The sequence below is a fragment of the Pinus tabuliformis genome, chromosome 9, assembly GCF_031772625.1.
Source record: "Pinus tabuliformis cultivar Carrire ecotype Pingquan chromosome 9, CPIR1, whole genome shotgun sequence".
Taxonomy (NCBI): Eukaryota; Viridiplantae; Streptophyta; class Pinopsida; order Pinales; family Pinaceae; genus Pinus; species Pinus tabuliformis.
In genome coordinates this window covers 1180828452-1180853730 of record NC_142307.1, presented here as the reverse complement: position 1 = coordinate 1180853730, position 25279 = coordinate 1180828452, and the positions used below count along the sequence as shown (strand labels likewise).

General features: G+C 36.5%; 1 pseudogene; it reads left to right on the top strand.

Annotated features, from left to right (window-relative positions):
• LOC149152785 (uncharacterized) overlaps positions 1-25279 on the top strand; it is a 101009-nt pseudogene that overhangs the window by 22603 nt on the left and 53127 nt on the right.

Genomic DNA, 25279 nt, shown 5'->3' with positions numbered 1-25279 from the left:
ATTCTTCTTTGACTCATTCTATATATATCACTCCTTCTAATGAATCCAAGGGAACAATTACTCTCATATTGTTTCCTTCAAATATCATCTTTCTCTTCTTCAAATTAATTATGGCCATATGTTCAAATGCCCACTCAATTCCAATAAATGTGGGATAATGGTTACTGTCATTGATGATCTCTCTTACCTCAAAATCAATAGTAGTGTGAACTCCTTCAATATCCATTATGGCACCTGGTAGTATTCCCATAGGGAAGATATTTTGTTGATTTTCCATACTTAACTGAATACGTGACCAATGTAGCTTCAGATTACCCATTAATTCCCATGTCTGCTTCATCAATACATTAGCATCAGATCCCAAATCCAAAATAATTTGATTCATACCATACTCTCTTATCTACCCACTAAGCCTCATCTCTCTTTTGGTTCTCTTCTGTCGATGTAAATTATTAACTGCATGCATCTCAAGTCGCGGTGTTTCTTTGGATGCACATGAATATATCAAATCTTGAATCCCTTCTACAACCTTTTGATCTATTAACAATTTCATACAATTGTACTAAAAAGACTTTAAAATAACTAATTTATTTGCTGAATCTTGGTCTTGTGTCAGAGCGTGATCCTGTGTCAGAGCTCTGTTGTGTCTCAAGTTGATGACACATTGTAGGTGCTTTTCTGATTGGGCTTTGGATGTGCACTAGATGTTGAAACTTCATCATCCATAAAACTTCACTTTGCTTCCATATATACTTCTTTTTCTTTCTAGGTATAGAAAACATGAACTTTCTCAGTAGCCTTTCTGACCTATGCAATTTCATATTCTTTCTTTTCACCTGCTTTATCACTATTGGTCACAACTCCACTTCTAGTGACAATACTAATTCGAGGTTCGTTGGACCTTGTTTAAATAGTCCTCATTTGACTATTCTATGTCGGATGTTGATTCCTTTTTTCTTGCATCTTCGCCATAATTACAGGGCATTCTTCAATTACATGGTAAAAGGGTTTACAATACTTACATGTCGTTATGGGGTTCTAATTGTCTCTTGCAAAATGACCTCGCTGACCATAGCTATAGAAAATGATCTATCCATGTCTTTGACCAGCTCCACCACCTCGACCACCATGCTGTCCATTTTCCTCATATCCATGCTCTTCTTATTTCATTTTATAAGCGTCAACACTACGCTCCATCATTAGTTCCTAAGCTCGACAATTATTCTCATCGTGTCCTATTCATTTAAAAAAATTTCAATATAGATTCCTCAGAGTCTATAGATATTTATATAACTAGTAACAGTCTTTTGAACGATGTTGGCCTCTAGTATTACATATTTCCCACCATAGGTTGGATCCTCAATTCAAGGGATTCATTTCCCCACAAGCCATGTATCCCTAAAGATAAGGCACTGTTCTTTAGAATGGCCCTCTGATCTGCACTTTGTACACAATAATTATTCTCTATCTTCTTTAATTTTATTGATGTCTTGTATCTGCAGGGTTAGGTTCACCAGCTAATTTTGAATCTCTTGCATGCCTGCATTAGTATCTCCTGTAGGCAAAGCTCCCAATTTCATTGCAACCTATAGAGCTTCGACTTGACTTTCTATCTTTTGTTGTATCAATGGCAATCTGATATGCGGTAGAAGCGCAAATATAAAGAATTCTTGATGTTGTTGTGGGGCTATGTCGAAGATTACTTGATCTAATAACTCCTTAAATCTCTGATCAAACTTTCAAAAAAACTCAGTAGGTTTATGTTTGATCTCTTTCAACTCAACGATGCACTGCGACTCAGACTTTGACATCTTATACTCTCTTATCAATGTTTTTTTAATATCTACAAATTTTCTATTCTAATTATTTGAATACTTCATATACCATGTCAATGCTTTATCTCGAAGCATCATAATGAGCTCCACTTTATTTATATTCTCATCATTGATCTACTTTGTTGTCCATAAAGCTTCACATAAAAACCAAAATTGTTTTGGATCCTCTAATCTAGTTCCTTTGAAAATGGGTAGCTTAATATCATCAGCCATACTTCTTCTTGGAGGGAGAGGGGGATGGGGCGTAGGAGAGGTAGGGGGAGAGGGAAAGCCAAAAACACCCTAGCTATTACTAGATTATGGCTTTTGTGAACTCTCAGGAGGGGAGGGTGAATACTGCGAAGTTACTTGGGGGTTATCAGGGTGACTTTCTTCTCTTTCACTTTCAGATCCACTCAAAAGAGGACTAGAATGAATCTCTACAAAGGTCTTCGGGTCTTGTCCATGAGATATATTTTTGTTATCTACTCTATATCTCTTTCCACTTCATGTTACTATGATATATTGCTTAAATTTATTCTCTCTTCTTTCAAAAATAAGTAAACTAGCAATCCGATTACATCCATAAAACTCACTTTTCACACAGAAGAATCTTAATCCAAAGTTATATATAGTTTAAATACTTACGTCGTGGTCCTTTGAAGAATCGTCGTTCCGCTTCATTGTAGAACATGGTCAAGTCTACAATGAACTCAGTAATGAATCTTCCCAAGATGTTATCAATCCAGAAATCGACAGCCCTTGAAATCTTATTGTCAGTGCTCTTGAGTAACTGTATCAGTTCAGGAGTCCACACCATAGGTTCTTCACCCTTAAAACAGTTCTTCTTTTCATTCAACCTCGATATCCCCTGATCGTACAACTCAATAGGAAAAGAATTGAAGAAAATATCATATTGATCTATAAAAATATACTTCTGTAACTAAACTTCAGATTTCAGATGAGGGTTTCTGTTTTCTTGATTCAAAAATTCACACAATTTCAGGTCTACCCAATCCTGAATCTCCTTCTTCGATGGGTACCACATCCACATATACCTCAAAAAGATCTCGGTACCGAAAATGGAACCATTTTTTGGCTTGATTTGGGTTGACCTAGGTTCAATCTATATTGCGCACCATCAAATCCTTGATCATTGACCCTTTCGGCAACGTCCTGCAAGCATATCGTAGTCTCACTTGATGTGACTATGGGAGGATGCAAAACCAGTGTTTTGCAGCCTCAAAGGACTAGGAGATGTGGTATTATCATGTTATCTTATTCTTATAATTTATAAATCACTTTGCCGCATTAGATTAATGACTTAAACATCTCATATGAAACCATAAACCATCACTATGCTAAATTAAAATGAAATTGTAATAATTGCTACTCTACAAAAGATAATAAGCAATTATACATATTAAAACACTAAATTAACGTGGTTCACCCTAGTGTAGGGCTACATCCATAAGAATTGTTGCTTAATATAATGAATGTTTGAACAACAACCATTTCTTGGCTTGCGCACTAAGCTGCAGGCTGTCTATGCACCTAGTTGTAGACTTTTCTCCAGTCCTATGTGCACTCAACTGCATAGCCTCTCCTTTTCTACCAAACTGTATCAAAATTGATGATTCTCTTCTTATTATCTTACCCTATATATACTATTACATTGTAGGGTTACATCATGAAAATACCATGGTCCAAATACCATGGAATCTTCAAAACAAGCAACTATGGCCCAAAAACCATTTATCCCTTACAAAGTGAACTTTTACAATAAGGAGGGGCTTAGACCCACCCCGATTCCCTTATGAAACCACACAATATATTTGATTACTCAAAATGTGCTCCGATACATGCTCCATTGTGCGCTCTGCCCCACAAAATGTGGAGTCTTTGCAAAAATCTAGGCCAACTTGGGCTGCACCCAACACTAAGAGGCAGAGGCATCTATTGTGTTGGGTTGTTCCTGCAAGGATGATCTAGTTGCTACTCACAAGCAGTGTGCAGAGACTCAGCTCAAAATCAGGGGCAACAGGTTAGCTTTTTTTCCCATTGTCCATCCTTTTTAAGTACTTATACAATGATTATTATTGGCTATAACATCATAGACTCAAATGCACGACTTGATTTTATGTGTGCCTATTCCCCTTGTCGTAGGTTTTATCTTAGATTCCTATCTATGTTACTAGAAACATGACCAGGGGACCCATTTTTAATTTTGTTCGTATTGTTGTATCCATTCTTGTGTTGACACTAAATTAGTGCATTACTAATGATTTTTTCATGTATAAAATACACCATGGAAGGTGGGGTTTATGTTTCTTATCTCTTGAAACCCTTTAACTCTGCTTCTCACTCTGCTCCTGCTTCTATTTTATTTTTCCACTTTTGGTAACGTAGACACATATCACTCTTTGGGTGAGGGTATCTTCTCATTAGTTGTTTGTGAAACAGAGGTAGCAATGTTGGAATGTTTTTTGGATCATGTTCTTCACATTTTTGGAAAATTTGTCATCTGGACAATATGAATGGTTTTAGTAGAAATTATCAGGTTTATTTTCTAGAGCTTTGCTTCTTTTGAATTATTTTTCATTGTATTGTAAGAGCACATATAGAAGCTTTCACAAATAAAACCATTGAATTGGTACTGTAGGTGAGTTGTAAAAATCGGTGTTTTAGAAGCACCATATTAATTATACAATTTTTCACTTCCTTGTAATTAATGCTAGTCATATGATTACGTAGACAAGTTACTTAAGATGCCATCAAAATGCCTGTTAAACAAAGACAATGGTATTTTTATTCTGTGTTGTTTGACTTATCCATGTACCTTGCCAGATCAGGCTATTTTAAGCTAATAAGGTTCTCTATTTTATTGGCCATATGTAATTTTCAGTATTCTTACTTTCATTTTTGTTTTCTTGCATCCCTTTTACTTTTGTCATGATCCAAGCTAATGAGCAGAGCAAATGGTCTAAAAAGGAAATTAACACCTTAACTTATCAACCTTAATAATTGTAGGTAAGTGGGGTTTAGAATCTAAATTTAATACTCACTCAACAATTGTTTGTAGGTGGCACTAGAATCAACCCCATCAAAGGAGGAGGAGTAAGTAGCTTTTAAACTGACCTTCATTATTGTTTTCCATATCTAGTTTGTTCATCTCTATTTTGTCTTAACACCAAATTGCAATCAAAAGTGGTTAGATCCCTTGGGCATGCGAAATTGCTGAGAAAACCCATAAAACTTTGTATAATCACATTTGGACCCTAAAAAAACAATGGAAATGCTATGTTATCTAGATATGCAACAAAATCATGAATTGTTGCCTCTTTGGTTTCCAAAATTGAAAATACACAGCTGACCCTCTTTCCAGAACAAGAATTCCATCTTCATTTTCTCCTTATATATTCTCAAGAGGACATCGCTGAAATATCTTTGGCTTTCCATATGTTGCTTGAGTCAACAAAATTTGGAGCCATTGGAGTGATATGAAGGGACTACATTCCTAGTGATAAACCCATCCATATTCTCTTGTTTTTTTAACATAAATTATTAGGTTTTTTTGTCTTTCCCATTGGACTACAAATTCCAAAGGTACTCATATGCTTTGAAAATTCATTATGACTGAGTTCAAACATGACTTTCAGAAAATTGTCCAGAATGGTATTTGGTTATGGTCACCATAGAGGATGCTTGCTTCTATGTATTCTTGAATGTGGGTACCAATCCTTGATGTTCAACCTTAAGCAAAACTATTAGATTGAGAGAGTGTATATCTATTGAATATGTTTCAAAATCAATGAAAGTTGTTGGCCTTTGTTTTGCACACAATGGTGCACCCATTATCCTCTTGCATGTATACAATGATTCCCTGGTGTGGTATTTGGCCTCAGGGAAAGAGAAAACTACTTCAAAACTATTTGTTAATATCTATCAATGGTTCTTACCTAAACTATAACATTTGCTACTATTTCTAGAGGTTGACAGTCTTGCTTGATGTGTAACATATTAAATAAGAATAAACTCTCTTTTGTGCACTCCTTTGTTAAAAATTCTTTTACTACAAGGTGTTATTCTCATTTTTCTACCATCTGAATTCAAATGTCTATCTCATGGATAGGAGATTATGATATTCACTGCCTTGTTGTTGCTTCAACATTATTATAGATTTGGCCAAAGGCATTGCTTGCACACTAGATACAGTACTTGTGTGCACCATGTGCTTGAGCACATAATTTAATCAACAGTAACGTGGAGGGTGGTTATACAAAATTCTAAATTTATGCCATTATTCTTGTTGAGTTCTTATCGTTATTGAAGGCCTTGGTTTCTCATACTAATTAGTCTGGGAATGTAGAGCTCAGTTCTTAATGAGACATTTTATCAGGATATTTCTTTCCGCACATCTTTATATCAAAATTTTAGTTCATTATGACCTACATGGGCAGGTTCCTCTGCATTGAAGGTAAAATTGTCTTTTGTGATTTAAATTTGATATGATTGATTTTGATGATATCTTTGCATCTCAACTATGTTTTGTGGCACCCTCCTTTGTTACATCATTTGGTGGTTTCACTCTCTTCTTTACATTCTCTTTGTCTACTTACTGTTTAGCAACCTTGTCTCATTCTTTGTATATTTCTCCCCTCTTTGTTTGTCATTACCTTGAATGAGCTATGCCGCCATTGACAAAATGTTGTAAGTGCCCGCATGTGATCTTTGATCTTATAAGGTAGTTATCTTTGGAACATGCCCTTTATTTTAAAGAAAAGAGGAATTTTATGGAAATCATCAAAATTTATACAAAATATGTTTATTATGCATTTAACCATTGTCCAAGATTCAAGACTAAATCAAGCGTGGTCATCCTTCTAACTGGTTGCATTTTTCCATTCTTCTTGCTTGACACTATAGTTAATTTTTCCTTTTACAAGTAACTTCCAATATCAACGTTATCGTCTAGGACTCCTCTAATGATAGCTTAGAATTCTTGGTGCCATAAATTTATGGAGAGATCAATATTCTTCCTCTTATGTTCTTTTCCTGCAACCTTAAGATTTTCACCTTCACTCTATCTCTCTCATATGTATTTTCTTCAGTTTTATTATTGACTAGCTCAACTAAATTTGTGTCTATTCTTGCCTTACTCTTTTCTAAACCTGAGTAATATGATTGCTTTATATATAGTTGCACATATCCACATTCCCTTTCCTCCTTGTCCCTATGATCTAGGTGGCTCCAGAGACACACATAGGACAAAGAGGGCTTATGAAAGCTCAAAAATCAAAGTCTTTGGATTACGCTTGAACTAGATTCATGTTCAAGATTTCGTTGTCGTGATCGTGGTGGTGTGGATGGTTCGTCAATCCGAGTCTGGATGAGGAAGATAGAGGCAATCAAAGTTTTGGTTGACTTGTGCTGACTCGACAAGTTAATGGAGTCACAATTTGGACTTTTCTAGTGGACAGAATCCAGCCAAATCCGGCCAGATTCCATGTGAAATTTTCACCTCGTTAAAATGATTCCTTCAGTCAAAAATCTAGATTTTCAAAATTGCCTTATTAGTATTAAAAGTTAAAAAAATATAAAAAAAGGGCGGGGGGGTGGTGGGCCACCACCCCCACCACCCCACACCTCTCCATAATCCCCCAATCCTTATCACATTATCGTATGCCTTAAATAGTAATGCGGGCCAGTGGGGATTGAACCTGCCCAACCCACATCGGCTGACCCCCACCGGGCGGCCCCATGAACGAACCAACTAAACATAAATGCGCCAAAACAAACATGCCACATTAATGTATGCATCATCATTTAATACCCTCGCTAATGTTCAAATCTAAACCATCGCCACATTAATGCATGCATGTTTTATAAAAACAAAAATGGTTTGTTATATATGGCAAGGGCGGGATTTGATCCCCCGACCTCCGTGGTCCAAGTTTATCGACAACCATTGGGCCGCGGGGTTTCTTTGCAAAACTTCACCCACATTTTAATATATAAACCAAATTTTTTACCAATGCGGGCAACATGGAGGAAACAGGAGTGGGCACGGAAAATGAGGCAGCTTTTTTTTATTATTTTTTTAATTGAGCTGGAACCATGACTGAGCGAAATTTCTAGGAGGGTGAAATTGTTGCAGTGTCCAAATTGGACAAAATTTATGTCAATCTTACACCTCTCGGTGACACGAACCTGATTGTGCAGTCAGTTTCCTGATCTGAGTAGCCAATTTGCAGAGGACACTGAGGAGGGAATCTTTGAGGAATCTAGGGGGAATCTAAAAGATTCCTTGAGCCCTAGATTTCCACTTTCTCAGAATTCAGAAATTTGACAGTCGATTTTGCACTATTCGACGCCACAAATCTGATGGTGCGTTGAGATTTTCCATTTGCTCATTCTATTTTTTGGACACTTTTCTAAATGGAGTGCAGGTGTTAGCATTCAAGTGCAAACATCCATTTCCATGAGATTCGACACCGCAAGATTGATGGTACGACCAACTTCAGCAGTTTGACATCCACTTCTTCAAATGGCCCCTGGATGTGAGGTATATCTAGTGTATTAATGTACTTCTTTTTCTATGCATTGTGCTGCACATATCCCTGTTTGATGCTTGATGTGGGATCTTGTTTCTTACTTGTTTTCATGATTCCTGCTTGATGTGATGTGGAATCATCTATGTGATGTACTTGTTGTCATGATTCGTCATGTTGTGTTTTGAGATCCCTTTGTTGTATGCTGATTAGATACTCATGTTGTCATCATGCATGTTTGCATTGAGATCATTTTTATGCCATGATGGCGGGATGCTCTTGATCATCTTGCATGAGTTTGTGTCATATTGATAGGAGTCATTTTGACTGAGAGTTCCTATAGTGGAACATATCTTAGAGCCACTCCTACATGAGGGCATTTTCCTTGTATGATAGTGACATCACCTCTTATGTACATCATCACTATTGACAACACTTAATGTATCGGCCTACAACATATTGACACCAGGGCCCGGAGACGTAGTTCCTCCTTGAAGAACTCCATTATCAACGACTTATGTTTTCATGTGCCGATGATTGTCATGTTCCTCTTCTTTACAATATGAAGATGAATTCCTTATGTTCTTTTAAAGATGAAATTTAACACATCACAAAAGTAAAAGGTCTTGGAAGGGTCTTTCATCACACCCAGACCTAGATCAAGCAGTATCAGAACAGTCTTTGCATGGATGTGAATTGCAAGCGTGAACATGGAACATGCAGCGACAAAGGATGAAAAAAATGTATGAGACCATGCTCAAAATTTCCAAAAGAGAGGAAATAATGTATGGAACTCTACAGAAAGAGACAGAGGAAAAGGAGTGATTGTAGCTTTAGTTGCAAGCCACAAAAGAGGACCTGGAAGAACTGAAGCACAACAACCAAAAACTTCAAACATAGAATGTTGAATTGAAGATGCTTCTACATGAAGAGAAAATTTTGCTATGACAGCTGCAAGCAAAGGACGAGGCCTTGGAAAGGCTACAGCGTGACCCATGTGAGGTAAAACGTAGTTCTCTAAATTCATGTATGTGTCTTGATGATGATTTTGCTATTTTTGAAAATCATACCATAGGAATTGGCTCCAAACTGTTGAAGAAAATGGGGTATGCAGGGAAAGGCTTGGGAATTAGTGGCCAAGGCATTGTCAACCCCATCAAAGTAGAAGAATTACGCTGCTGAACAAGACTTGGGCATGTCAGAAAGGAAGTTGGGGAATGCACCGCGATAGCTAGCGAACCACCAACAATAGATGATGAGAAGCCCTCATCAGTTCTTTCCAAATCGACAGAGGAGGTAAAATATGTTTATTTCCTTTCAGTTTCATCTTCACATAGTATGATTCCTATTGGATATTTGGAGATCCCAATTATAGGGACAAACATGAGGCTCCTTACAAGGACGAGGCACGAGGGGGAAGAAAAACTTGGTGCTAATAACCAAGGCATAACTCAACCATTGGAGGTTGTGCAGAGACCTCAATTTTCAGGCTTGATATACATCAAAGGAGAATGCTCGAAGGTGTCATATGCTTCCAAGAATCGTCAAAATCGTTGAGGAAAGAGAATGAGGGGAAAACATCCCCATCATCCCATGGCAGCACCCATTGCAGGGAAAGAGCTGAGGCAAGCTCTCATCACCATACTTACACCAGAGACAACAATGAAAGGTATAGCCACTCTTGACATTCAAGTTTTCGTTCTGATTATAATCATGCTGTTAATTTAAGATGAACGTAAAACATGGCATCGAAAAAAATGTACCTTTTGTGGATTAAATAACCATACATTTTCTAAGTGTTGGGAAAGAATGGTAGCACACAAAAGGATGAGGCATGAAATACCCTCTCAACAACAGGTAAAGAAACATGTTAAGCAGATATGGTGGAAGAAAACCTATTGTAGTCATTGAGATAGAAGTGGCCATCAAAGAGCCACTTGTTGGAGGCTCCATCTAGAGCAACGCTTTAAAGAGAAAGTGTTAGTGCATGAACTAGGTGGAATGAAGGTTCGACAAGCAAATCCACCACAAGGAGGCAACCCATTCACAACGATAAGTGAAAAATGGTTTCTAGATATGTTAGCGTTTCATGGTCGTACTTTTGTAAATCATTTGTTGATTTTTAAAATGTAAAAGTGATGATGTGTTTTCCATCACTTGTTCAACAACAATGATGTCTGGTCTTATTCTGTGTTGCATGATAAAATGTGAAAGTGATGTCATGTTTCCATCAATTGTCAGAGCAAAAATAGTGTTTGGCCTTATTATTGTAAATCATGTATTGTAGTGATGATGTGTTTTCCATCACTTGTTGAGGCAACAATGATATGTTGGCCTTGGTTTCGTGGCTGGGGTATTGCATCCATCTTGTTGTAAACTTGACCACCGAATATGTGTTATAAAATCATGTAAAGTGTGGGATGCTTGGGTCATTATTTGGTCATGAATGTCAAGCATGTAATTTTCAAAAAAATGTACTACAGGTTGCAAAGATTGCAGGTGTCGGCTCATCGCTTAAGGCCCTGAAGAATAAAGGTGAAGGAGATGGAAGCGAGGCCTTTTAGAATGCTTGTGATGCAGACAAGGCACAAAAATGTTGTAGACTGTTTTTCATGTTTTTGGAGGACCAAAAGCTCCTCGGTGGGGAGGATTGATCTAGGTGGCTCTAGAGACACACAGGACAAAGAGGACTTATGAAGGCTCAAAAATGAAAGTGTTTGGATTATGATTGAACTAGGTTCACGTTAAAGATCTCGTCGTCGTGATCGCGATGGTGTGGACGGTTTGTCAATCTGAGTCCAAATGAGGAAGATAGAGGAAATCAAAGTTTTGGTTGACTTTTGCTGACTCGGCAGGTCAATGGAGACACAATTTGGACTTTTCTGGTAGACAGAATCTGGCCAAATTCAGCCAGATTTTGGGCGAAATTTTCACCTCGTGAAAATGACTCCTTTGGTCAAAAATTCAGATTTTCAAAATTGCCTTATTAGTATTAAAAGCTAAAAAAAATATTAAAAAGGGGGGGTGGTGGGCCACCACCCCTACCACCCCACGCCTCTCCATAACCCCCCAATCCTTATCACATTATTGTATGCCTTAAATAGTAATGCTGGGGCTATCGGGGTTGAACCCGCCCGGCCCTCACTGGGTGGCCCCATGAACGAATCAACTAAACATAAATGCGCCAAAACAAATGCGCCACATTAATGTATGCACCACCAATTAATACCCTAGCCAATGGTCAAATCTAAACCATTGCTAAATTGATGCATGCATGATTTTTAAAAACAAAAATTGTTTGTTATATATGGCGAGGGTGGGATATGATCCCCTGACCTTCGTGCTCCAATTTTATCCGACGACCGTTGGGACACATGGTTTCTTTGGAAAACTCCGCCCACATTTTAATATATAAACCCTACTTTTTACCAATGTAGGCAGCATGGAGGAACTAGGAGTGGGCACAGAAAATGAGGTAGATTTTTCTTATTATTTTTTTAATACAAGTGGAACCATCACTGAGCAAAGTTTCCAGGAGGGTGAAAATTTTGTAGTGTCCAAATTGGACAAAATTTGTGTCAATATTACATGTCTCAGTGACATGAACCTGATGGCACAGTCAGTTTCCTGATATGAGCAGCCAATTTGTAGAGGACCCGGAGGAGGGAATCTTTGAGGAATCTAGGGGGAATCTAAAAGATTCCTTGAGCCCCAGATTTCCACTTTCTCAGAATTCTGAAATTTGACAGTCGATTTTGGGCTATTTGACGCCATAAATCTGATGGTGTGTTCAGATTTTCCATTTCCTCATTCTATGTTTTGACCACTTTTCTAAGTGGAGTGTAGGTGTTAGCATTCATGTGAGAGAATCCATTTCCATGAGATTCAATGCCACAAGATTAATGGTACAACCAACTTCAGCAATTTGACATCCGCTTCTTTAGATGGCCCCTGGATATGAGGTATATGCAGTGTATTTATGTACTTCTTTTTCTATGCATTTTTCTGCACAGATCGTTGTTTGATGCTTGATGTGGGATCTTGTTTCTTACTCGTTTTCATGATTCCTGCTTCATGTGATGCGAAATCATCTGTGTGATGTACTTGTTGTCATGATTCATCATGTTGTGTTTTGAGATCCCTTTGTTGTATGTTGATGGGATACTCATGTTTTCATCATGCATGTTTACATTGAGATCCCTTTTATGCCATGATGGAAGGATGCTCTTGATCATCATGCATGAGTTTGTGTCATACTAATAAGAGTCCTTTTTATTGAGAGTTCCTGTAGTGGAACACCTCTTGGAACCATTCCTGCGTGATGGAATTTTCCTTGTATGATAACCACATCACCTCTTATGTACATCATCACTATTGACAACACTTAATGCAGTGGCATACACCATATTGACACTGGGGCCTGGAGACGTAGTCACTCCTGGACGAACTCCGTTATCAATGGCTTATGTTTTCATGTGTTGATGATTGTCATGCTCCTTTTCTTCACAACATGCAAATGAATTCCTTTATGTTCTTTTAAAGATGAAATTTAACACATCACAAAAGTAGAAGGTCTTGGAAGGGTCTTTCATCACACCTGGACCTAGATCACCCGAAGTCAGAGAATGGCATTCAATATCATTTTTTCCCACTTCTCCAATAATGCATCCACCACACTGTTAAGAATGATCATCCAAGGCATTGCTGGCACCGACAAGTCTTTCCTAATTGATTGCCTAAAAATCCCTTCCTAACCATCTCTACTAAAGGAGAAAACCCACTACTCTTGCTTGCTCTAATCGGTGTTGCAAACATTGTTTCTTTAAATGGTAACTTTTTCATCTGTTAAAAAATTGACTTGTAGGTTTCTTCTACCAACAATAGAAAAAATCAATCAAATTAACTGTGAAACTAGTTTTTTAGAAAATTTCATTTTTTTTTGGAAAAATCAGAATCTATTTTGTTACGTGCACGAAATATTCACACCCCCACAATACTAGAGCAATGTATAACACTTTAGCTGAATTGCAGGTAGCTTACTAGGCTCCCAGATTCTCTTTGTCACTTGGGTGGCAAGTTTCCATCTTCTAGCCATGGTTGGGAGGGTTTGTACACTTAACTCTTTTGATAGATAAATCATTAATGAAGTTCTAGTGTAATTGCATGCAAGAATATTTAGAACCCTTTCGTGGGTAAGAGGTTACCCAACCTGGATTGGGTGCAAGTCTAGCTCAGTAGGTTTCTACATTATCCTTCTAACTTGTGAGGTAAGTACAATAATTTTATTCAAAGGGTAAAAAAAACCCAAACAAAATATCGACATATGTTTGCACCTTTGGTGCAATTCTAGTTATATGTTTATGTGTGGAAAGTATTTGGCAGGGCTGTTGGAAGAAGAGGGAAAAAGACGAGATCTGCACGGTTGTAGGTTGGAGTGTGAACCCACATTGGTTTTTGGGTTTTTTGTCTTTAACAATAATAGATATTTTCACTCATTTAAAAGTGGAGTGCAACATTGAAAATTGATTCCCCATGTCTCCACATGGACGATATATAGGTTCTCAAACAAGCCAACCCAACCTGGTGTGTGGGTGTTATGGGCATTTCTTGAGCCTTGGATGGATGGTACTCGTTCATTAGGTCAAGTTGCTTGGGCTGCAATGTTATAGTATTATTATTTTTTTCTTAATGGAGTGTTTCAGAAGAGTTTTAAATTTTATTTATCTTTATATTTAGTTAAAATATGGATTATTTTGGTATATAAAGTCTTAAAATCATGGTCAAGATTGTTGTTTATTATTAAGTTTACTTGCTCAAAAATTTCTATATAACTTATTTTTTTCGATAAAAATATGTTTATTTGTATTTATTTTTTAGGAAATCAAAATATCAAAGTTTAATACTTATTTAATTAGATGAGCTATTGGTGTGTTGATTTTTCAGATTATATTATTATAGCTATAGGAAATATGTTTCTTGCTCTATTAAATTGGTATTCGAGCAAACAATAAATTATGACGGAGCATGGATCAATCAAGACAAGAACAAGAGATTGAGAGAATATGTGCATTATGAGTAGATCAAACAGGTCATGGATAAAGGGTTTTAGGAAAACATGTTGTCATTTGTGGACTTTACACTAGATTACAAAAAACCACCTAACCTCCATTCGAGCCACCATAGTAGCAGTTGACATTCTCCCAAAACCTAGCTACTACCAAGAAGAAGTATTGTTTGTCATTTTACAACATTCTCGCAAGATATTAATTCAATCATTATCCAAAGCATTTAGGCTATCCATTCTAGGTGATTAAAAAATTACCCTTTTCGCTTTCTCTGTAACTAATAACATCTACAAATTTATAATAAGGAAGTTGTCTTATTCCCTTAATTTCAATATAATAGGTTCTTTATATTGTTCAATTGTCAATTAGGTGTTATGAAATAGATTTTCCCAATATCAATTATTTCATTATTATTCGTACATAATGATAATATGCATGGTATCCCAATTATTATGGATGGAGGAATTATGATATGATAGATTAAACACATGTTAACTTGGAATTCAAATATATTAACTTGTCTTATTTTCATATAGAAATTGAGAAAATCCTTGATTTTCATTCTAATATTGAAGAGAGAGAAAGAGAGTTTTCGAGTAGGAATTGTGTATAGCCAAAAATCTAGATTCTCAAAGAGAAGAATTATAATTTATGGGCAATCAAATGAGCATAGTAATATGTTCTTGTGATGTTTGGAATCTTTTATTTCATGGATATGTAGAACCATATGATAAGGAAACCAAGTAAGCCTTAACAAATGCTCAAAAGGGTTAGTGTAGAGATAACATGAAGAAGCATACAAAAACACTCTATCTCATCTAAAATGGCTAGGATGAAATTATATTTCTCGCGATCTCAGCACCAAAATTTTCAAAAATAGTTTGGGACATATTTGATATGAACAATGAAGGAATTATCAAGGTAAAGATGGCAAAGTTGTAGAAATTAAGAAAGAATTTTGAAATTTTGAAGATGGAGTTAGAACAAGTAGATCGGGTTATGACCAAATTCATTTTAAACAAATTACAAATAAATGGTGATGAACTTCTAGATAAAAAATTAGTAGAGAAGGTTCTTAAAAACGTCTCTAAAAAGTTTGATACAATGGCTGTAGACATTAAATAATTTAAGAACTTGATATAGCTATAAGTAGAAGAGTAGTCAATATTCTTGTTATCCCATGAAACCAAAATAAATAGGAATGATAATTCTTTGAAAACTGCATTAATATATTAAGTTTCTATCTCAAGAGGGAGATGAGGATCAAGGTTAAGAGAAGAAAGGCAAGAGCAACAAAACTAGCAACCAAAGGGATATCTCAAAACTAGAAAAGGGAGTGGATTGAAATATCCATAGCTCAATGATCCAGGTGGATGTTTGTGGCCACCCGCCTATCCCACTTTGACCCCCAAAACTGTCTCTTTCAGTTTTTTTGTTTCCTTAATTGTAGCACAATTTACTATTTTTGGCATTTTTTCGGGTCCTGAACTTCCAGAGCCGTTTTGAGGCCCTAAACGAGGTTTTTTGGGAAAACGAGGACCAACTTGGTTTGTAGACCGATGTTTGCCATTTGAAAGTTGTATTGCTTAGATAGACCTTCCTAATGAGGTATGTGCATGTCAAACGAAGATCGTATGTGAAGGTTACGACCCTAGGAAGTTGATGTACCAATTTACCCAAACAGGGCCCATAGTTTGACACTTCATCTCCTAGGGTGAGGTTTTTGGATGTTTAGGGTTTTCCCTTATATCTCAATAATAAATAGGCCTTTGAGCCTCATTGTAACACAGTTTAGAGGCATGTAGCTTCCACATCTCTTCTCAGATATAAGCTACCATCGCCCGAGCTAGTTTATTTTCCATTTCTATTTGGAAGCATATTTCAGTATTTTACATTAATGAAATGAAGTAATATTTCTGCTACATATCTGTATTTATGGTCATTTTTGTACTTTATTGCATTCCTATTTAAATATGGATCAATGGTATTAGACCGGTCTGCTCTTTCTCTGTTTTTCTTTGCATGTCCCCAACGAGGTCGGGATATAAGGAGTTAGGGTTGAACTAGTCAAACCTTTACAATACTAGCCTCACAAATCCTGACGTCCTCCCATGCTGGATGAAAAGAAAGATGAGGGGGTAGGAGATCCTATCAAAATATTGCTTGAAGAAGCCCTCGAGAGACAAAGGAACGCGATGATGGACAACTTTTCCCAGATCCTTCAACGGCTACCCAGGGGTGATGCATCTACTTCTAGCAGCTACTATGGAAACGACACACCCTTTATGGTACAAGTTAGCTTTGAAATCCCCATATTCGAGGGCCAGATAGATGTAGATGTTGTGGATAAATGGTTAAATCTGCTAGAAGGGTATTTTTCCATTCATGATTTTTCCAGCCAGGAAAAGACCACTTTTGCATTTCTCAAAGAAGCCCCCCACATTAAGGACTATTGGGAAACCTACTGCGAGCAGAAGGATGAAAGTACGATCTCACTATTTTCAGCTGCACCCACTTGGAATTCATTTTGGGATGTGATCCAGGTGGATGTTGGTGGCCACCCACCTATCCCATTTGGACCCCCACAACTGTCTCTTTCAATTTTTCAGTTTCCTTAATTATAGCGCAGTTTACTATTTTTAGCAGTTTTTCGGGTCCTAAACTTCTGGAGCCGTTTTGAGGCCCTAAACGACGTTTTTTGGGAAATCTACGTCCGTGGTTTTTTAGGTAAAAAATCATCTTTTCCGTCGTAGTCCTTGGAGAGATATTTCCAACGGGCTATCATGCGCGTCAAACGGAGATCGTATGCCAAAGTTATGACCCCGGGAAGTTGATGTCCCAATTTACCCAAACGGGGCCCATAGTTTGGCGTTTCATCTTCTAGGGTTAGATTTTGGAATGTTAAGGGCTTTCCATTGTTTCTCAATAATAAATAGGCCTTCGAGCCTCATTGTAAAGACAGTTAGAAATAGTTCAGAGGCATGTAGCCGACACATCTCTTCTCAAAGATAAGCTACCATCGCCCTAGCTGGGTTATTTCTATTTGTAAGCATATTTCAGTATTCTTCATTAATGAAATGAAGTATTATTTCCGCTGCATCTCTGTTTTTATGGTTATCGCATCTCTATATTTATGGTTATCTCTGTAATCTATTGCGTTCCTGCTTAAATCCGGATCAGGATGCCATCAAGGAGTAGTACTACCTTGTTGAAAGCTATGAGGATACATACATAAAGTGGACCACGCTGTGGCAGGGAAGGGACCAAGATGTGTCAAAGTTTACCAATATTTTTCATACCCTTCGCACAAAGTAGGGTATCAAGGATTCTGAGTGGCATTTTGTACTCAAATACTGCAGATGCCTACACAGGTACATCCAGGACAAGATGGAGTTCCTGGACATCTCCTCGCTCAGTACAGCATGCCGATACACTGTCAAGATCGAGCAGAAGTTTAAACAGAAGAAGTGAGATTTTGGATCCGTGAATCCAAAGCAAGGGAAAGGTTTCCCCAAACAGCAAAACTAAGGACAAAGCCAAGATGGTGTGACCCAAGATAACCTATCAAAGCTGCAAGAAAATAACGACACCATGAAGTCAAAGAAGGACACAGGAAAGTGGTGTGAGTTCCACAAAAGCCCCACTCACAACACAAGTGAGTGTCAAGCCAAGCAGTCGCTGGTAGTCGAGTTGAAGGCTTTAGAATTAGATGCATGTTTTGACCTGAGTCAAAACCCGATAAGAGGAATGACAAAGGGAAGCAGATCATTGATGTGAAGCCCAATGCAACTGTAGAAACCACTAAGACCCAGAAGAATGAGCTCAAAGATCTAGAGGAGGGGGAGCATATTTACCACTAACAAATGTGGGTGAAGGGTGCTCCGCTATAATTCATTGTTGAAAATGGTAGCCAAAAGAACCTCATTTCAGTAGAGGTCGTGAAGCAGTTGGGCCTACCGACCATACCACACCCACAACCGTACAACATTGGGTGGCTTCACCAAGGACGATATCTTCGATTCCACTAGCAGTGGCGCCTTCCCTATAGCGTCAAGCCCTTCACACATGAGGTATTGTCTGATGCTACACCTCTTGATGTTTGTGATTTATTATTAGGCCAACCATACTTGTGGAAGTGAAATGTTGTGTATGAGTCAAGGCATCACGCTATTATTATTTCTTTGGGTAATTCATTATACAGGATACCGGAGGTAGCCCCACCTACTGCCACCTCTTTGATCTCTGCTAAGAAATGCAGTAAGATGATCTCCTAGACTAGGAAATTCATTTTCTTTCTGGTTCGCTATGAAACTAAGGGGAAGAACATAGCCACATCCATGGCCCTCAGGAAGGGTTCCTCCACACAACAGAAGCAAGTGGATATGATCATGAAAGAATATGGGAACAACTTCTCCTCACCCATAGGGGTATCATTGCACTGTTACGTTGAGCATTTGTCCGATCTGACTCCCAAAGCTCCGCTACCCAGTGGGCCCATATATCGCCACTCCATTGTGGAAAATCCCAAGTACAAGCAGTGACATGATCAACATCAGGTGCCACACATGTTTGAAGTGGGCGACAAACTCTAGTTGCATCTGCAGAAAGAATACCTTACAAGAGCCCATCGGAAGCTCAGGCCACTCCGATATTACCAAGGTTGTGGGAAACAGTGCTTTGGAGCACAACATTCCCACATTCTTTGGCTAACACCGAGTGTTCAATGTGGACCAACCTCGACCATGCTTCCCACCATTACTGGACACATCAGAGATTGCAGAACAACTCACCAAGGGCCAATTTCAGCAGAAGCTTCCTCATCTCATGGAGGCACTCAACACAATGGGGACCATTGCTTCCTAATGGGGGAGGAATGATCTAGGTGGATGTTGGTTGCCACCCACCTATCCCACTTAGACCCCCACAAATGTCTCTTTCAGTTTTCTAGTTTCCTTAATTGTAGCACAATTTACTATTTTTGGTAGTTTTTCAGGTCATGAACTTCCAGAGCCATTTTGAGGCCCTAAATGAAGCTTTTGGGAAAATAGGGGCCAACGTTGGTCATTGACTAATGTTAGCCATATGAAACTTGTAGTCCTTGGATATATCTTACTAACGATGTATCGTGAGCGTCAAACGAAGATTGTATGCCAAAGTTACGACCCCAGGATGTTAATGTACCAATCTACCCAAACGTGGCCCATAATTTGGCGCTTCATCTCCTAGGGTTAGGTTTTTGGATGTTTATGGTTTTCCCTTGTATCTCAATAATAAATATGCCTTTGAGTCTCATTGTAACATAGTTCAGAGGCATGTAGCCGCCACATCTCTTCTCAGAGATAAGTTACAATCGCGAGAGCTAGTTTATTTCCATTTCTGTTTGTAAGCATATTTTAGTATTTTACATTAATGAAATGAAGTATTATTTCTTATGCACCTCTGTATTTATGGTTATTTCTATACTTTATTGCATTCCTGTTTAAATCGGATCACTCAAGGGGAAGAAGCAATAGAAGATCATAGCCAAATGAGAGATATGGTTAATACAAAGTTATTTTTTTTACAATAATAAGCTAGGTCATCATGTACACGAATGTAGGAAGATGAACATTGATCTTAGTAGACAAGATGAAATATATTCTAACACCTTTGAGAGCTATTAAGACTCTTTAATCCTTAATTGTATTGCTACTGAGGATACTTTTAATGATTTGGCTTATAGATGGGGGTGTAGCAATCACATGATACGAAACAAATGCCTAATTGAAAATCTAGATGATTGAAAGGACTAATTTTAATTGGGGTTATAGAAAATATTATAAATTCTATGGGAAAAAGAGTGGTCAACATCCTAACCAAACAACAACAAAAAATGGACATCCCATATATGTAGTATGCCATAATTTTAAACAAAACCTCCCCATATTTGAAGCATAAGCTCATTAGTGTCAGTCAACTTACTAAAAAAGGGTAAATGCAATATTTGATGAAAGTGATTGTTTTATTTATGAAAAACCTCCCTATAAGATGTTGATTTCTAGGGTGAATACGAGAAATAATATAATGTATTCTCTTGCCATGAATTATGATAGACAAGATGCCTCATTGAACCAAAAGGAAACATGCTTGAGAAATTTTGGTGAGGAATTTCATATTTGGTCATGTAATTTTGATGGCCTAAAAATATTGTGGCAAAAATAAATTGGTGAAGTTTTTCCTCTCATTCAAGGGCCAAATAATTCATGTGAGAATTGTATTCCAGAAAAGTACAATATTTGAGCTATTTTATATAGACCTATCTAGCCCAATGTTGACCCAACCACTAAGGGGAAGTTTCTACTTCCTAGCCTTCATAGATAATTACCACAAAAGATTTGGGTGTACTCCTTGAAAAAATGTCCAAAATTTTTGACATGTTTAGAGAATTTAAGGAATTAGTGGAGAAGCAACGTGGTCAACAACAAAGTGTTAAGATTAGAAAAAGAAGGTGAGTATGATTCAAATGTTTTACGTGATTTCTACATGAAAAATTTGATCAAAATGCATTTTACAATAAGGTATATACTGTTGGATATGCCTTATATTGTTTGCATGACTAGCCCCATGTACGATTTATATACACCATGCACATAGGGGGACCACAGGGATCATGCATCATTTATATGCACCATGCATGATTTTTGCATCCTTTTTTGTGGTTTTAAACAAACAATTTTCACTTTTAGTAGTTTCTAGGCGGATGATAGTTTTTCCCATGGTTTTTTAGATTCGTTCAAAGGAACTACAATTGTATTCTAATCTAGGATTAATGGATCAGGAGTTTATTAATGCTACAATAAATATACATATTGTATTGTAACATTTAAAAGATAATATTAAAAACATATTACTAGTTTTTCCTATTTTTTGGGTTTCCAAGATAAAATATTTGTGTTTGTGATACCCTTGGTAAATTTGTCTCTTTTGATGACTTTTATATTGGACATGTGGCTGAAAATTCAAAGTGGGATAAGTAATATGATGGGACAATTTTTTATTTTTTTTGAATTAATAAAAGGAAAATTCTATTATGTATTATTATTCTTGAAAATATATTAAAGACTACCATGTGTGAGATTAGACTCCTAATTTCCAAGAAAAAAACTGGAATTAGTTATTCCCAAGAAGGGGGTAGGAACAAACAAGAAAAATCATCCATTTTCCCCAAAAATAGTTAAAATATTGGCTGAAGAAGACCACCATGGATGGACATAAATGTCATGTGGAAGTTGTCTAAAGAGGACCGTGGGAGATAAACACAGTCAATTTTAAAAGAAAAGGTGAGTGGGAGAGAAAAAATGGGAATGAACCCAGAAGCTAGTAGGACGTTGTTAAAGGGTTAAAAATTTGAATCTGAAGAAGAAATCCTATGCTATTTTCCTAGTAGGCAAGAGAAGAGCTTGGGGGGGTTATAGAGAAACATAGTTCATGGTTGGGAGGAATGTGGAAACCTTTAATCTATTTTCAGGAATCCTTAGACAAGTATATAATTATCTGGTAAAATATGTGTTAATACATTATTTTTGTAGTTGAAAGTTATGGATGGAATAAGTAGGATTTCATTTATCTGTATTTTACTAAATGTATTAAAGATTGTGAATGAGAAATCCCTATTAATGTTCTATCACTAAATTTTATCTAAGATAATGAATGTTTGTTTTTGTATAGAATAAGAAGAGAAGTAATCAAAAGGGATAAGTGATGGCATAATCATAGGGAAACACTCACACAGGAGAAGAAAAAATTTGGGTACATATAGGTGAACAAGTGTGAGTGACCATAGTGGAATTAATGAATATGGTGAGATATTTGAAGAAAAAGTTAGAGAAACTTTGCACAAGGTATGAGCAGCTATTAAAAGTTACCGCAAATCAAGAAAAAATTATGAAAAACTTGACAGATAGATCTAATACCAATACTTTGGAAATGATAAGGGAGCAATAAGATAAAAGAGAGAAATCTAAGTAGAATACCTTCAAAGAGGTGGCTGAAAGAAAATAAGATAAGTCCGGGGGGGGAAAGAACATAGTTCAAAAAAAATTCATGTGAAATATGGAAAGAGGGAAAAAGTGGAACTACAAGGAGAATTTAAGAAAATTGGACCCCGAAATTATGATGGGGAGTCTGAAGAAGCAATGGAAGAATGGATGCTTAATATTAATAGGTATTTCCATGTTTACGATTATTCTACAAAATTAAAAGCTAAATTGGATGCATACCACTTATGAGAAAAAACTTCCTCATGGTGGGAAGAAATTTGAAAAATGCATATTTTAGAAAATAATAATGTTAATTAGGAATATTTTCATAGAATCTTTAAATAAAAATACTTATATGAATGTTATTTTGATGACAAGGCCAAAGAATTTCATGATTTGAAACTTGGCCAAATATCAATGCATGAGTTAGTGAAGAAATTTACTCATATTTTGAGATATGTGCCATATATATGAGAAGAAAAAGCTATAGCACAATGCTTTATTAATTGTATCCCTTTCTTTTAAGAAATGATTTGAGTATGATAATCCCAAAATAATGGATGAGGCCATTAGAAAAGCAAGAATATTCTATCAGTGGGCTAAGCTGAGGAATGAAAACATGAATCATGGCCTAATAAAAAGGAAGACATATTTTCCTAAGATGGAAATGGAGGAAAACCTGGACCTTATAAGAAATATGGTAACAGTATTTAGGGTCAAAACATTATTTAAAATGTTAATTATACCCAAAGAACTCAGACTCAGATATGATCCAAACAGACTAAATTAACTATTAAGGGATTTAATGGGAAGGATAAACAACCCATAAGTATATGCAGAACCCAGTCTTCTGTGAAACTATCTTTACAATACAAGATCTATGCAAAATATATAGAATATTTAAGAGGCCTCCATAGTTAACGATGTGGCTAGGAATATTCCATGGATTAGTAAAACATTATAAGAGAAATAGGTAGAGCATCAATACACCATCATGGAGATATAAGGGACAATTTAAGGATTCATGTTGATGTTTTACTATAACCTGGTGCCAATGTGAGCTATATTAGTCCCCGAATTGTACAGAAATGTAAATTAAATTCTAAAAACACAAAAACCCATGGCTAGTCTAGTTAGCTACTAGCACAAAAAAGAAAAATTACTAATTGGGTGAACACATGCTCGTTCATATTAAATGGGAATCATATGGTGTTTTGGTAGGGATGGATTGGTTGGAGGGGCATAGGGAAATTATTAATTACCTTGATAAAACTTACCCACACTCTGGAAAATGGAGAAACACAAATTGTAAAAGGCATACCCAGGCCCATTTATGAGCGAAAAAAATTTGCTTCATAATTAAATAGGGATACATGGAAAGGATACCAATTATTTTCCATTCAAGTGGAAGATTATTCATAAGATACTCGAGCTAAATCCTTGAATGATATGGAAGTTATTTAGGATTATCAATATGTATTCGCTGATGAGATTCTTGGTTTTCTGCCTAAAAGAAAAATAGATTTTTCTATGGAACTAATACCAGGCGTGACACTAGTATCAAAAGCACCTTACCATATGAGTGTAACTAAATTGGTAAAGTTAAAAATGTAGTTGCAAGAATTTTTTAAAAAAGAGTATATTCGACTAAGTGTTTCACCATAGGGTGCACGAGTACTATTTGTCAAAAAGAAATACATGAGTTTCAAATTATGTATTGACTACCAACAACTAAATAAATTGAAAATTAAAAATAATTATGCGCTAGAATTGAAAATTTATTTGACCAAGGGGAGAAACTACATTTTCTAAAGTAGATCTTAAATCTAGCTATCACTAGCTAAAGGTTAAAGAAGAATATATTCCAAAGAAAAAAAATCAACTCAATGCAAACACTATGAGCTTACAATGCTTCCTTTCAAACTTATGAATGCACCTGCTACCATTATGTGCTTGATGAATAATGTCTTTAGCAAATTCCTAGACAAGTTTGTACTAATATTTAAGGATGATATATTTATTTATTCAAGGACACTAGAGGAACACAAATAACATCTAGAGGTAGTGTTACAAACTCTACGTGAACATAAGTTGTATGCTAAGTTCAACAAATGTGATTTTTATCAAGATAAGATACAATATCTAGGATATGCCATATCTAAAGATGGGATAACAGTGGGTCCCAAAATGGTAAAGGAAATTTTTAACTGGCTAATTCCTAAATATGTGGTATATGTTAGATCATTCATGGCTATCATAAATATTATCAAATATTCATAGAGGGATTCTTTAAATTAACTTACCCCATAACCTCCTTGCATAAGAATGGGGTGAAATTTGAGTGGACTCACGAATGTCAAGAGAGCTTTGAACAGTTAAAACATTTAATTATTATTGCACCTATGTTGTAAATATCAGACCCCCATAAGGACTTTTTGATTTGTATTGAAACTTGTTTAGAATGTTTCAGGGGAGTGCTTATGCAGGAAGATCATGTGGTGGCTTATGAATCCCACAAACTAAAGGATCATGAAAGGAACTATGCAGTATATGACCTTGAACTAGATGTAGTCATACACAGACATAAGATGTGGATACATTATTTAATTGGTAGGAATTTTATCTTAATTACTAATCATGTGAGTTAAAAATATGTTTTCAATCAACCTTATATGAATGTTAGGTAAGCCAAATTAATGGTTGTCCTAAGTGAATATGACTTCGACATTAATAATATAAAAGGAAAAGAAACAAGGTGGCTAGCACACTAAGTCAAAGCATGAAACAAAATTGTGAGGTAACAATAAGTGGTGTTGAAATAGACTTCATAA